General features: G+C 40.5%; 1 pseudogene; it reads left to right on the top strand.

Annotated features, from left to right (window-relative positions):
* The first annotated feature begins 3729 nt into the window (after positions 1 to 3729).
* The window catches only part of LOC144216049 (B-cell CLL/lymphoma 7 protein family member C pseudogene), a 5213-nt pseudogene continuing 3742 nt past the window's right edge, over positions 3730 to 5200 (top strand).

Genomic DNA, 5200 nt, shown 5'->3' with positions numbered 1-5200 from the left:
GTTTGTTTGGCCAAAGTTTTTCATTTTAACGTAGTCCCAATTGTTTAATTTTGCTTTTGTTTCCCTTGCCTGAGAGACATACCTAGAAACATGTTGCTAAGACTAATGCCAAAGAAATTACTGCCTATGTTTTCTTCTAGGAGTTTTATATTTTCACATCTCACAATTTGGTCTTTAATCCTTTTTTAATTTATTTTTGTGTATAGTGTAAGGAACAAGTCCAGTTTCATTATTTTACATGTAGCTGTCCAGTGTTCCCAGCACTATTTAATTGAAGAGACTGTCCTTTCCCCATTGTATACCCACCCTTGTCTCCTTTGTCATACATTAATTGACTTTTTAAGTGTGGGTTTATTTCTGTGCTCTCTATTCTTTTTTTTTTTTATCTCTTCGTGTCTTTTTGTGCCAGTACTATGCTGTTTTGAATCCTACAGCTTTATAATACATCTTGAAATCTGGGATTCTTATATCTCCCACTTTGTTCTTTCTCACGATTGCTTTGGGTATTCAAGGTCTTTTGTGGTTCCATAGTTGAGTGGTATTCTAGTTTTGTGGAAAATGCTCTTGGTATTTTAATAGGGATTGCACTGAATGTGTAGAACCCTTTGGGTAGTATGGATATTTTCACAATGCTAATTATTGTAATCTATGAGCATGAGTATCCTTCCATTTGTGTCCTCTTGAGTTTCTTTCATCAGTGTTTTATAGTTTTCAGAGTACAGATTTTTCACCTTCTTGGTTAGGTTTATCTTAGGTATTCTCTTTGATGCCGTTGTTAATGGAATTGTTTTCTTAATTTCTCTTTCTGCTAATTCATTATTAGTGTATAGAAATGCAACAGATTACTGTATATTTTATAGACTTCAATTTATGAAGTTCGTTTATCAATTCTAATTATTTTGGTGGAATCTTTAGGGTTTTCTATATATAGTATTATGTCATCTGCAAATAGTGAGTTTACTTTTTCCCTACCAGTTTGTTGCCTTTTTTTTTTTCTTTTTCTTGTCTGGGTGCTCTGACTAGGGCTTCCAGTTCTGTGTTGAGCTATAGTGTTGAGTGTGGACATCCTTGTCCTGTTTCTGATCTTAGAGGAAAAGCTCTCACTTTTTCAACATTCAGTATGCTGTTGTGGATTTTTCACATACGGTCTTTATTATGTTGAGGTATGTTCTCTCTTAAACCTACTTTGTTCAGAGTTTTTATTGTGAATGGATGTTGTACTCTGTCAAACGCTTTTTTTGTGTCTCTTGAGGTGATCATAAAGGTTTTTATCCTTTCTCTTGGTACTGTGATGTATCACATTAATTTGTTAATATTGTACCATCCTTGCATCCCTGGAATAAATCCTACTTGATCACAATGAATGATTTTTTTTATGTAAAATGTTGAATTTGATTTGCTCATATTCTCTTAAGGATTTTTGCTTTTTCTTTTTTATTTTGCTTTTGAGAGAAGGTGTAGGTGAGCAATGGGCGGAGAGTATCCCATGAGGAGCAGGGGTTGGGAGGGAGGAGAGAGAGAGAGAAGTGGGGCTCACCGGAAGCAGGGCTCGAGCTCACCTGTTGTAGGCATCGAACTCTCAAATTGTGAGAACACGACCTGAGCTGAAGTCCCATGATTAATCGACTAAGCCACCCAGGTGCTGCTGCATCTTTGTTTTTCAGGGATATTGCTCTGTAGTTTTCTTGTAGCGTCTTTTCTGGTTTTGGTATCAGGGTAATGCTGGTTTCAGAATGAATATGGAAGTTTTCCTTCTGTCTTTTGGAATATTTTGTGCAGGATAGGTATTAACTCTTAAAATGTTTGGTAAAATTCACTTATGAAGCTGTCTGATCCTGGACTTTGGTTTATTGGGAGTTTTCTGATTATGGATTCCATTTTATTGCTTGTAATCACTGTGTTTAAATACTCTATTTTTCTTGATTAAGTTTTCAAAGATTATATGCTTACAGGAGTTTAGTCATCTCNGATGTTACTTCTTAAAAAAAATTTTTTTAATGTTTATTTATTTTTGAGAGAGAAGAGTGCACCTGGAGGAGGTGCAGAGAGGGAGACACAGAATCTGAAGCAGGCTCCAGGCTCTGAGCTGTTGGCACAGAGCCCGACCTGGGGATGGAACTCATAAACTGTGAGATCATGACCTGAGCCAAAGTTGGGCACTCAACCGACTGAGCCACCCAGGCACCCCATTCTGATTTTATTTATTTGACTCCTCTCTTTTTTTCTTGATGAGTCTGGCTAAACATTTATCAGTTTTATCTTTTTGAAGAACCAGTTCCAGGTTTTACTGATCTTTTTTATTGTATTTTTATTCTCTGTGTCATTTTCCCCCCTCTAATCTTTATTATTTCCTTCCTTCTACTAGTTTTGGGCCATGTTTTTTTCTAGCTTGTTTAGATGTAAGGTTAGGTTGTTTATTTGGCGTTTTTCGTGTTCTTGAGGTAGACCTCTCTGGCTATAAACTTCTCTTTTAGTAGTGCNCCATGTTTTTCTTCCATGTACTGGTGGTTTTTTTTTTCCAGATTTTTTCTTGTAGTAGATTTCTGGTTTCATATTGTTTTGGTCAGAAGAGATGGCTGTTGTGTTTTTATTTTTCTTGAATTTACTAAGACTTGTTTTATGGCCTAATGTGATTTATTCTGGAGAATGTTCCATGTGCACTTGAAAAGAATGTATTCTGTTTTGGGATGGAATGTTCTGTATATATCTGTTAGGTCCGTCTGGTTTAATGTGTCTTTTAAAGCCACTCTTTCCTTTTAATTTTCTGTCTGAATGGTCTATCCATTGATGTAAGTGGGTGTTAAAGTCCCCTAGTGTTATTGTTATTACTGTTTCTACTTTTGTGTCTGTTCATAATTGGTTTATATATTTTGGTGTGTCTGTATTGGGTGCATAGATATGTACAATTGTCATGTCTTCTTGTTCTATTGTTCCCTTTATCATCATGTAGTATCTTTCTTTGTCTTTTGCCACAGTCTCTGTTTTCAAGCCTATTTTGTCTGATATAAGTATTGCTACCCTGGCTCTTTTTTTCACTTCCATTTGCATGATAAATGCTTTTCCATTCTTTCACTTTCATTCTGCATGTGCCTTTAGTTCTGAAGTGAGTCTCTTATAAGACTACATGTGTATGGTCTTGTTCTTTGTTTTATTTTTTAAGTGTTTTATATATTTTTGAGAGAGAGAGACAGAGAATGAGAATGAATGGGGGAGGGGCAGAGAGTGGGGAACAGAGGATCCAAAGTGAGCTCTGTGCTGAGCTCTGTGCTGACAGCTGATAGCCTGTTGTGAGGCTCAAACTCATGAACTGTGAGATCATGGCCTGAGCTGAAGTTGGACGTTCAACCAGCTGAGCCACACAGGTGCTCCTGGTCTTGTTTTTTTATTCCAGTTACCCTGTATCTTTTTTTGTGTGTGTGCCGGAATGCAAAACTTTATCACTAGCTGGTTTCAACAACAACAACAAAAAACGAGTGAATACACTTAGAAACGTGGATAGCATCTCCCCCACCAGCAGGCAGGTTGGGGAAGGCAGGCAGGAACAGTAGGCTTAGGGTATTCCCCTCTGCCCAGCTGAAGTGGAATCCCAGGGAAAGGGTCAGGGTCCCTCCAGGGGCAGACCCTGAGACTCTCTCAGTCAGGGAAGCCCATGACAGCAGGTGAGGGCGGGAGGCTGAGCAGCCAGCCGGGCCGGGCCTGGGGCAAGGTGAGTAGAGGGGTCCTGAGCTAATGTCACCAGGGGAGCATCACGGGCTGCGGGTTCTGCGGATAGGGTATCGCCGAGGCAGTGATGGACAGCAGGAAGCTCCTTATCCTCTGTTCAGTGTCCTCAGAGCTGTGGGCGTTGGCACAGTGGCTGAAGGAGCAGTAGACCGTGACCCGGGTGCACCTCCTCAGCTCAAGCACAAGGCTGCGCGTGCCGACGATTGTGCTGAGCAGGTGCAGGTGGTCCTGTGCCAGGTCGTCCAAGGCCGGGGTACGCTGGCTCCATGGGGCGTTGGACCTCGGCACTTCATTCAGCCTCGTGGGTCCACATACTATTAATGGGTACCCACCCTGTATCTTCTTATGGGAGCTTTAGGCCATTTATATTTAAAGTAATTATTGAGTTGTATGTATCCTGCTTTCCTCTTTATCTAAGACTGTTATTTCGTTGAGGCTTATGATCACATACTTTTTTTTCGTAGTTTTGAATGAGGTGTGATTTTGTGAGTTGTATTATGGGGAGGACCTCCCAGTCTTGAGTGAGCATTTCAAATTCTATTGAGAAGATATAGGTAACAAAAAGTTGGGCTTTGCAGTGAGGGTGTGGTGCTCCTTACAGGGTTTGGAAATTTAAAAAATAACTTTACTGGAAAGTAAATTAGATTCAGTATGGAGTTATTTAAATTTTAAGACCTGTGACTCTTAAAGAGCCTGAAACTCATTAAATTAAAAAAATTTTTTTTACATTTATTTATAATTGAGAGACAGAGAGAGGCAAAGCATGAACAGGGGAGGGGCAGAGAGAGGAGACACCGAATCCGGAGCAGGCTTCAGGCTCCTGGCTCTGAGCTAGCTGTCAGCACAGAGCCCGACATGGGGTCTGAACCCACAAACCACGAGATCATGACCTGAGCCAAAGTCGGATGCTCAACTGACTGAACCACCCAGGCACCCCTGAAACTTACTAAATTTTAATGACTAGTATAAATGGGGAACTCCAGCGACCCCTGATGGTTTGCCAGGGAATGCAAGAAAAATTACTCTTGATAGCTTTTTAAAAAATTTAAAAAAATTTTAAACTTAAGTTTATTTATATTGAGAGAGAGAGAGCGCACACACACACTAGCAGGGGAGGGGCAGAGAGAGAGGGAGAGAATCCCAAGCAGGCTGCACGCTGTCAGCACAGAGCCTGAGGCAGGGCTCAAACTAACAAACCATGAAGTTATGACCCGAGCTGAAACCAAGAGTCAGACGCTTAACTGACTGGCATACACAGGCACCCCGCCCCCCACCCCAGCAGCTTTCTATGATGACAAAACCTCAGAAAATCTATGGCTGTCCTTCCTGCTGTTGCTACCTCTCCCTTAGGCACTAGAAGTAACTCAGTGAGAAGAGGGGCAGAGTGGCTGATGCAGTCATGGGAACTTTCTGTTGGTATTGATTGAACATAAACTTTATTCAGTGAAATTTCAGGTAGTAAAGGTATACAAACACA

The sequence above is a fragment of the Crocuta crocuta genome, unplaced genomic scaffold (assembly GCF_008692635.1).
Source record: "Crocuta crocuta isolate KB4526 unplaced genomic scaffold, BGI_CrCroc_1.0 scaffold630, whole genome shotgun sequence".
NCBI classification, from domain to species: Eukaryota; Metazoa; Chordata; class Mammalia; order Carnivora; family Hyaenidae; genus Crocuta; species Crocuta crocuta.
The sequence above is the reverse complement of the archived record's forward strand: the minus strand, read 5'-3'. Positions and strand labels throughout refer to the sequence as shown.